An 11,128-nucleotide genomic window follows, 5' to 3' on the forward strand; every position below is an offset into this window, starting at 1 on the left:
GAAATTAAAAAGGATGTTCAAGAACATAATGAAAAATTTAATAGGCTGCAAGAAACCATAGAAAAACAGCAATCAGAAATTCAGAAGATTAACAATAAAATTACAGAATTAGACAACTCAATAGAAAGTCAGAGGAGCAAAACTGAGGAAATGGAAGGCAAAATTAGTGAGACTGAAGATAAAACACTTGGCGACAATATATTTAAAGAAAAATCAGATAAAAGAAAAAAAAAATGAAGAAACCTTAAGAATCCTGTGGGACTGTATCAAGAAAAATAACCTACAGGTGATTGGAATACCAGAACATGGAGGGATAACAGGAAACACAGAGAGAATTGTTGAAGATTTGTTGGCAGAAAATTTCTCTGATATCATGAAAGATGAGAAGATATCCAAGATCCTCACTGAAACCCACATAAGGTAGATCTTGAAAGAAAGTCACCAGGACATATTATAATCAAACTTGCCAAAACCAAAGGTAAAGAGAGAATCTTAAGAGCTGCTAGGCATAAATGAGAAGTCACCTACAAAGGAGAGGCAATACGAATAAGCTTGGACTACTTGGCAGAAACCATGCGGGCAAGAAAGCAATGGGATAACTTATGTAAAGCATTGAAGGAAAAAAAAAAATTGCCAGCCAGGAATCATATATTCAGCAAAACTCTCTCAAATATGAAGGCGAAAATAGGACATTTCCAGATAAACAGAAGTTGAGGGAATTTGTAAAAACCAAACCAAAACTACAAGAAACACTAAAGGAAGTTCTCTGGTTAGAAAATCAATAATATTAGCTATCAGCCCAAGATTAGAACACAGGACAGAGCAACCAGATATCAACCCAGACAGAGAAATCACAAAAATAAATCAAGATAAAAAAAATTCAAAACAGTTAACAGTGATGACATTATGTAAAAGATGACAACATTAAAACAATAAAGAGGGACTAAAAAATGCAGTCATAGATCTTTCATATGGAGAGGAAGTCAAGGCAGTATAAAGAAATAAAAGTTAGGTTTAAACTTAGAAAAATAGGGGTAAATATTAAGGTAAACACAAATGAGAATAACAATCCTACACATCAAAATAAAATACAAGATAAAAATAAAGACTCAGCAAAAATAATAACAACAATGAATAAGAGGAAAAGACAATTTATAAAGATAAACTACTCAGCACAAAAAATTAAGTGGAAAAAAGGAACTGTCAACAACACACACAAAAAAGACATCAATATAATAGCACCAAAATCATACCTATCCATAATTGCACTGAATGTAAATGGACTAAATGCACAAATAAAGACACAGAGGGTTGCAGAATGCGTAAAAAAAAAATCCGTCTATATGCTGCCTACAAGAGACACATCTTAGACTTAAAGGCACAAACAAACTGAAACTCAAAGGATGAAAAAAATACATCTAGCAAACAACAATCAAAAAAGAGCAGGAGTGGCAATGTTAATTTCTGACAAAATAGACTTCAAATCCACCACGAAGGCTAAGGAAGGACACTATATAATGATTAAAGGGACAGTATACCAGGGAGGATATAACCATATTAAATATTTGTGCACCCAATGATAGGGCTTCATGATACATAAAACAAACTCTTAACAGCATTGAAAAGTGAGATAGACAGCTCCACAATAATAGTCAGAGACTTCAACACACCACTTTCACTGAAAGACAGAACATCCAGAAAGAAGCCCAATAAAGACATGGAAGACCTAAATGCCACAATCAACCAACTTGACCTCATACACATATACAGAACATTCCACCCAACAGCAGCCAAGTATACTTTCTTTTCCAATGCACAGAGAACATTCTCTAGAATAGACCACATATTAGGTCATAAAGCAAGCCTTAACAGAATCCAAAACATCAAAATATTACAAAGCATCTTCTCTGACCATAAAGCCATAAAAGTAGAAATCAATAACAGAAAAAGCAGGCAAAAGAAATCAAACATTTGGAAACTGAAGAATACCCTGCTCAAAAATGATTGGGTTATAGAATAAGAATGGGATAAATAAATTCATAGAATCCAATGAGAATGAAAACACTTCCTATCAGAACCTTTGGGACACAGCAAAAGCAGTGCTCAGAGGTCAATTTCTATCAATAAATGTACACATACAAAAAGAAGAAAGGGCCAGAATCAAAGAATTATCCCTACTACTTCAACAAATAGAAAGAGAGCAACAAAAGAAACCCTCAGGCACTAAAAGAAAGCAAATAATAAAAATTAGAGCAGAATTAAATGAAATAGAGAACAGAAAAACAATTGAAAGAACTAACAAGAGCTGGTTCTTTTAAAAAATTAACAAAATTGATAAATCATTGGCCAAACTGACAAAAGAAAAACAGGAGAGGAAGCAAATAACCCAAATAAGGAATGGGATGACACTTTGAAATGTGGCGTCTGGGGTCTTAAATACTAACAAGCGGCCAGCTAAGATGCATCAATTGGTCTCAACCCACCTGGAGCAAAGGAGAATGAAGAACACCAAGGTCACACAGTAACTAAGAGCCCAAGAGACAGAAAGGGCCACATGAACCAGAGACCGACATCATCCTGAGACCAGAAGGACTAGTTGGTGCCCGGCCACAATCGATGACTGCCCTGACAGGGAGCACAACAGAGAACCCCTGAGGGAGCAGGAGATCAGTGGGATGCAGACCCCAAATTCTCATAAAAAGACCATACTTAATGGTCTGACTGAGACTAGAGGAATCCCGGCGGTCATGGTCCCCAAAACTCCTGTTGGCACAGGACAGGAACCATTCCCGAAGACAACTCATCAGACATGGAAGGGACTGGACAGTGGGTAGGAGAAAGATACTGATGAAGAGTGAGCTAATTATATCAGGTGGACACTTGAGACTGTGTTGGCATCTCCTGTCTGGAGGGGGGATGGAAGGATAGAGAGAGTTGGAAGCTGACAAAATTGTCACGAAAGGAGAGACTGGAAGGGCTGACTCATTAGGGGGAGAACAAGTGGGAGTACGGAGTAAGGTGTATATAAACTTATATGTGACAGTCTGACTTGATTTGTAAACGTTCACTTGAAGCTCAATAAAAGTTAATAAAAAAAAAAAGAAAGAAATGGGATGAGCAATATCACAACAGACCCAACTGATATTAAAAGAATCATATCAGATTACTACGAAAAATTGTACTCTAACAAATTTGAAAACCTAGAAGAAATGAATGAATTTCTAGAAACACACTACCTACCTAAACTAACACGAACAGAGGTAGAACAACTAAATAAACCCATAACAAAAGAAGAGATTGAAAAGGTAATTTAAAAACTCCCAACGAAAGAAAGCTCTGGCCTGGACGGCTTCACTGGAGAGTTCTACCAATCATTCAGAGAACAGTTAACACCACTACTACTAAAGGTATTTCAGAACATAGAAAAGGAAAGAATACTACCAAACTCATTCTATGAAGCTAGCATATCCCTGATACCAAAACAAGGTAAAGACACCACAAAAAAAGAAAAGTACAAACCTATATCCCTCATGAACTTAGATGCAAAAATCCTCAACAAATTCCAGCCAATAGAATTCAACAACATATCAAAAAAATAATTCACCATGACTGAGTGGGATTCATACCAGGTATGCAGGGATAGTTCAATATTAGAAAAACAATCAATGTAATCCATCATATAAATAAAACAAAAGTCAAGAACCACATGATCTCATCAATTGATGCAGAAAAGGCATTTGACAAAGTCCAACACCCATTCATGATAAAAACTCTCAGCAAAATTAGAATAGAAGGAAAACTCCTCAACGTAGGTAACAGCCAACATCATCCTAAATGGAGAGAGTCTGAAAGCATTCCCTTTGAGAATGGGAACCAGACAAGAATGCCCTTTATCACTACTCTTGTTCAACATTGCGCTGGAGGTCCTAGCCAGAGCAACCAGGCTAGGTAAAGAAATAAAGGGCATCCAGATTGGTAAGGAAGAAGTAACTCTATTTGCAGAAGACATGATCTTATACACAGAAAACCCTAAAGAATCTTCAAGAAAACTACCAAAACTAATAGAAGAGTTGAGCAGAGTACCAGGATACAAGATAAACATACAAAAATCAGTTGGATTCCTCTACACCAACAAAAAGAACATTGAAGAGGAAATCACCATTTCAATACCATTTACAGTAGCCGCCAAGAAGATAACATACTTAGGAATAAATCTAACCAGAGGCATAAAAATCACATACAAAGAAAACTACAAGACACTACTGCAAGAAACCAAAAGAGATCTACATAAGTGGAAAAACATACCTTGCTCATAGATAGGAAGACTCATCATTGTAAAAATGTCTATTCTACCGAAAGCAGTCTATAGATACAATGCAATTCTGATCCAAATTCCAATGACATTTTTTAATGAGATGGAGAAACAAATCACCAACTTCATATAGAAGGGAAAGAGGCCGTGGATAAGTGAAGCATTACTGAAAAAGAAGAACAAAGTGGGAGGCCTCGCACTACCTGGTTTTAGAACCTTTTATACTGCCACAGTGGTCAAAACAGCCTGGTACTGGTACAACAACAGATACTTAGACCAGTGGAACAGAATTGAGGATCCAGACATAAATCCATCTACCTAGGAGCAGCTGATATTTGACAAAGGCCCAAAGTCAGTAAATGGGGAAAAGACAATCTCTTTAACAAATGTCGCTAGCATACTGGATATCTATCTGAAAAAAAAAAATGAAACAAGACCCATACGTCACACCATGCACAAAAACTAACTCAAAATGGATCAAAGACCTAAATACAAAAATCTAAAACAATTAAGATCATGGAAGAAAAAATAGGGACAAAGCTAGGAGCCCTAATACATGGCATAAACAGTATACAAAACATTACTAAAAATGCACAAACACCAGAAGAGAAACCAGATAACTGGAAGCTCCTAAAAATCAAACACCTATGCTCATCCAAAGACTTCATCAAAAGAGTAAAAAGAATGGGTAAAAGTTTTTAGCTATGACATTTCCGATCAGCATCTAATCTCTAAAATCTATATGATACCGCAAAAACTCAACAACAAAAAGACAAATAACCTGATTAAAAAATGGCTAAAGGATATGAACAGACACTTCACCAAAGAAGACATTCAGGCAGCTAACAGATACATGAGGAAATGCTCACGATCATTAGCCATTCCACTGCCATTTTGAGTCAATTCCTACTCACAGTGACCCTATATGACAGAGTAGAACTGCCGCATAGAGTTTCTAAGGAGCGCCTGGTCAATTCAAACTGCAGACCTTTTGGTTAGCAGCCATAGCAATTAACCACTACACCACCAGGGTTTCCCATTAGCCGTTAGAGAAATGCAAATCAAAACTACAATGAGATACCATCTCACGCCAACAAGGCTGGCATTAATCCAAAAAACACAAAATAATAAATGTTGGAGAGGTTGTGGAGAGACTAGAACACTTATACACTGCTGGTGGAAATGTAAAATGGTACAACCACTTTTGAAATCAATTTGGTGCTTCATTAAAAAGCTAGAAATAGAACTACCATACGATCTGGCAATCTCACTCCTTGGAATATATCCTAGAGAAATAAGAGCCTTTACACGTGCAGATATAGGAACACCCATGTTCATTGCAGCACTGTTTACAATAGCAGAAAGATGGAAGCAACCAAGGTACCCATTAACGGATGAATGGATAAATAAATTATGGTATATTTACACAGTGGAATACTACGCATCGATAAAGAACAATGATGAATCTATGAAACATTGTATAACAAGGAAGAATCTGGAAGGCATTATGCTGAATGAAATTAGTCAGTTGCAAAAGCACAAATGTTGTATGAGACCACTATTATAAAAACACAAGAAATAATTTAAAAAGAGAAGAAAATATTCTTTGATGGTTACAAGTATGGAGAGGGAGGGAGGGAGGGGGTATTTACCAATTAGATAGTAGACAAGAACTATTTTAGGAGAGGTCAGCACAAATGGACTAAACCAAAAGCAAAGAAGTTTCCTGAGTAAATCAAAGGCTTTGAAGGCCAGAGTAGCAGAGGCAGGGGTCTGGGGACCATGGTTTCAGGGACATCTAAGTCAATTGGCATAATAAAATCTATTAAAACATTCTGCTGCCCATTTTGGAAAGTGGTGTCTGGGGTCTTAAACGCTAGCAAGTGGCCATCTAAGATGCATGAATTGGTCTCAACCCACCTGGAGCAAAGAAGAATGAAGAGCATCAAAGACATAAGGTAATTATGAGCCCAAGAGACAGAAAGGGCCACATAAATCAGGGACGACATCAGCCTGAGACCAGAAGAACTAGATGGTGCCTGGCTACAACCTATGACTGCCCTGACAGGGTACACAACAGAGAATCCCTGAGGGAGCAGGAGAACAGTGGGATTCAGACCTCAAATTCTCATAAAAAGCCCAGACTGAATGGTCTGACTGAGACTTGAAGGACCTTGGAGGTCAGGGTCTCCAGATCTTCTGTTAGGCCAAGACTGGAACCATTCCAAAAGCCAACTCTTCAGATAGAGATTGGACTGGACTGTAAGATAGAAAATGATACTGGTGAGGAGCGAGCTTCTTGGCTCAAGTAGACACTTTAGACTATGTGGCCACCTCCTGTCTGGAGAGGAGATGAGAAGGCAGAGGGGGACAGGAGCTGGCTGAATGGACATGGGGAATACAGGGTGGAGAAAAGGAGTGTGCTCTCTAATTAGAGGGAGAGCAACTACGAATACATAGCAAGATGCATATAAATTTTTGTATGAGAGACTGACTTGATTTGCAAACATATAAATAAACAGGTATTTAAAATTATGGTAGGTGCACTGAAGGAAAGAAACAGCTGCTTTAGGGGATGGGGGTATAATTTAAAATTAGGGGGCAAGGGAGAGTTTTCTGGGACGACTTCCAAGAGGAATGACTAGGAGTTAGCCGGGTGGAAAAGGCAAAGAAAGCCCATGTAAAGGCTTTTTGGGTGGGGTGGGGTGCTGGTAAAGGCAGGAAGATTCTCTTTGGGAAAATTGAAATACACAGCTTGTCTGGAGCTTTTTGAGTTAAGAGGAGAACTGTGTAAGTAATGTCAGAAAGGTAGGTAGGGGGCAGAGCATGCAGTGCTTTGTGGGCCATAAGGATTTTTAAATTTTATGTACAAAGAAGACCTTGAAGAGGTAGAGAATGTGGGTCATACGCTATCTTTTTAAAAAAGACTCTGCCAGCTAGTTGGTGGAGAATAGACAAGGGCAAGAGCAGAGGCAGGGAGACGGGTTAAGACTTGGACTGCAGTGACGGTAATGAGGATGGTGAAAATAGATGAATTTGAGGTATATTTTTGAGGTAGTAGAGTCAACAGAACTTGGCTTGATGTGGGGAATTAGTGGATTCCTAGTCTAGCTTGACCTACTGAGCCAATGGAGGTGCTGTTTTTTGGAACAGGAACTATTATAAGGGGAACTTATTTGGAAGTGGAGATAAAAAAATTCAATTTTGACCTTGTTAAATTTGCGATAGCAGTAAGTTATCCAAGTGGCATGACCAGAAAGGGAGTTGGATATAACCAAAAATCAGATCCACTGCTGTGGAGTGGATTCCGATTCATAACAACCCTATAGGACAGGTTAGAACTGCCCCATAGGGTTTCTAAGGCTGTAAATCTTCACAGAAGCAGCTGGTAGGTTCAAACCGCAGACCTTTTGGTTAACAGCCAAGCACTTTAACCACTAAGCCACCAGGGCTCCTTATTTGGATATCAAACCTGCTGCCGTCGAATCTGACTTATCACAACCCTACGGGACAGAGTAGAGCTGCCCCACACGGTTCCCAAGGAGTGGCTGGTGGATTCGAACGGCCAACCTTTTGGTTAGCAGCTGAGCTCTTAACCACTGCACCAACAGAGCTCCCATTTGGATACAGACCTCTGGATTTTAGAAGAGAATGCCAGTTACATAAATCTAATTTATTGAGAATGTTGTGGAAAATAAATGATTACATCACATTGAAGTTTGGACTAGCGGACCTCTTTGGTCCCACCGACCTCTGTCAGTCCTTGGTTCTATAGAATGTATTCTATAAAAACGTACTGCATCTATTATTACCGTATGATGAAATACGGGTGTGGCATAAGTTACCACGCAGCTGTTCTCTTTTATAAAACCCACTGCAGTTGAATCAATTCCAACCCATAGCGACCCTATAGGACAGAGTAGAACTGCCCCATAAGGTTTCCTAGGCTGTAATTTTTAGAGCAGACTGCCACATCTTTCTCCTGCAGAGCCACTCGGTAGGTTTGAACTGCCAATGTTTCACTTAGCAGCCAGGGACTTAACCACCATGCCACCAGAGCTCCCATTCTCTTTTATAAATGGGGTGGGGGGGAACCAACTAAAACTAAAGCCAACTATTTTAAGTAAAGATACAAAGCTATACACACCGTAGCCAGATAGGGTAGAAAAACCACTGTGACTTTGGTCAGATCAGAACAGTGGTGGTCTCACACTGCAATGAGCTTGATGATTTATCTTTTTATTGATGACTGGCAAAGCTATGAAATGTTTAATCATTTGTAAAATGCCCCACTGTATGAAACTGGTGGTCTAAATGTCTGTCAATAAGCAATCAAATAAGCCTGAGTTTCTACATTTGCGCAAGCCAACTTTATTTTGGCATTTCTATAAAATAGCTAAAGCCTTTCAAAAGAGTGCAACAGCATGTTACATCCTAGTCCACAACTCTTTCTGCAAGAGCATGCTGTCTGTCTTTCCCATTAGTGGTGTGAGCATCACATGCCATATGGAAAATTTGATTTTATATAAAGTACTTAAACATAAGAACACCATTTGTGAACTGCAATTGAGCTCTCCTTTCTCTCTGCCCTCGTCTCTCCTGTGTAAACCTCTATCCTATCATTTGCTGTGTTGATTTTTCTTCTCCGTTAGACTAGAGGGCAAGACTTGTTCATCTTTGCACACTGAAGCATAGTTGTTATTTATTGCCAGAGAAATGAGTATACGCAATCTCAGCCATGTAAACGTTATTTATCTTGCTTTAATAGAAAAGTGAGGCTCAGAAAAGTGATTTGTGCAGGGTAAACATAGCAGACGTCTGTCATCCTTTCTACCCTAGATCTGACCTCTCTTCCTCCTTATTCCCCACCTATGTGCTTTATTGGGAAGCAGAGCATGCCTTTCACTGTAGAAGCTGAAATTCCAGGTATTTTCTCAGCTCCTCCATGTGACCCCGACTCTGCAAATTAAATATTCCCCAGACCTTAAATTGGAGTCAGAGACACAACAAAGTGGAGACTAAGGATATTTCTCCTTATGCCTCCTGATGACACTGTACTACATATTATCCTTTTAATAAACTATTTTTCTCCTTAACCTGCCAGAATTGGGTTTTGGTGTTTTCGACTGAGAAATTTGACTCATATAGTCACATAATTGTTTTAGTCACATAATAAATAGCAGAGCTGAGGTGAGATGGATCGCTTTTGTGTGGCCTTTCTTGCCATGTTGTTATAATTCCCACTCAATGATTAGGTGGGACTGTGCAAATAAGGTAATCATGGCCTACCAAGGGGCTTGGTCAGTTTTTCCATCCTGCTAAGCTTAAGAAAACAAATTCCAGGGCAGAGAGGATCCCACCACCAAGGAAGAACAGCCAGGAGCAGTGAGCACGTCCTTGAGACTCAGAATTCCTGTGCTGAGAAGCTCCTGGAACCAGGAGACTGAGAGTTGTAACATGGAAGACGAGAAGCGGTGGCAGGAGACTAGCAGCGGGAGATGGTGTGGTGGGTTTCCTGGCCCACAGAGTGAGGAAGCTGAGTGCCATCGAGCAGGAGGTTTGCTGGAGTAGGGTGCCTCTGGGCACTTGGTGGAGCTAGGTTTGCCAACCCATGGGAGCTAGAGCTGAGCACCTTTGGGCAAGGCTTACTGGCAGAGTGGGGTGCCTCTGAGCACTTACTGACAGAGCCTTGCACTTGCCTGAGCAGGGCAGAGGCCAAGGCGCCAGAGAGTGTGTCTGCGGGCAAGGCTGGGAAAGAGCTGTCCTGGTGGAAGAACTATATCCCAAGTGTTCCTGAACCTGAATTATAAGCTGTTACCTTCTTAATAAACCCCATAATCGTGAGTATGGTCTGTGAGTTCTGCGTGGCCATTGCAATGAATTATCGAACCCAGCAGAGGGCCATGCAAGAAACGGTTGGTGTCAGAATTGGTAAAGATGGTGGAGAGAGGAGGCATGTCTGACCTCTGCCTCACAGGCATCAGCCCTGGAGTGTTGATCTTGATTCTCCTTTCCCTCTGTGAAGGTAAAGGAGGTCAGACACTACCTCCATGCCGTTTTTTATAAGAGCTGAAGCTGGAACCAGGACTTCAAACTTCTAATTTTAGTGCTCTTTTCATATGACTGGAGTCCTAGTGGCACAGTAGTTAAGCTTGGCTGCTAATGAAAAGGTCAGCAGTTCGAATCTACCAGCTGCTCCTTGGAAACCCTATGGGGCACTTCTACCCTGTCCTTATAGGGCTGCTATACGTGTCAGAATTGACTCGACGGCAATGGGTTTTTTCATATGATTATTCTCCATTTGCAAACAACCCACATTTTTTACATTACATATTGATGACTCTAAATCACCCTTTGTTCACCAAATTTACACTTTACTCTATCAGCTGATTAGTGAGCATTTCAAGTGACTGCATGGTGGGGTAGCTGTCAGATTTCAAATTTTAATTTCAAATGCAGCACCATCTTTGTATAGCTGTTTGTGTAATTTATTTTACTTTTTACATTTTCCCTTTATAGACATAAGAGGGAAATGAAAATACTATTACTAATTACTATTTCTAATGTGACTGAGACAAAGATGGAAATTAATAGAGTGCTTAAAGCAGATCTTTAGCCTTGGTAGAATACTTGTTGGACTTAAGCCAACTGAGTTTTATTTATGAAGGAAAGAAATGAGTCAACTTTTATACATGCAAGTTTTCATGAATTTGTATAAAAAGCAGGCTACTATTTATCAGCACACATGCCAATCTGTCATAGACTGCGTAGGGGCACATATCACGCAGTTAACATCTGTTCTGGGTCTCTGTGTGA

This window comes from Elephas maximus, chromosome 9 (assembly GCF_024166365.1).
Source record: "Elephas maximus indicus isolate mEleMax1 chromosome 9, mEleMax1 primary haplotype, whole genome shotgun sequence".
Taxonomy (NCBI): Eukaryota; Metazoa; Chordata; class Mammalia; order Proboscidea; family Elephantidae; genus Elephas; species Elephas maximus.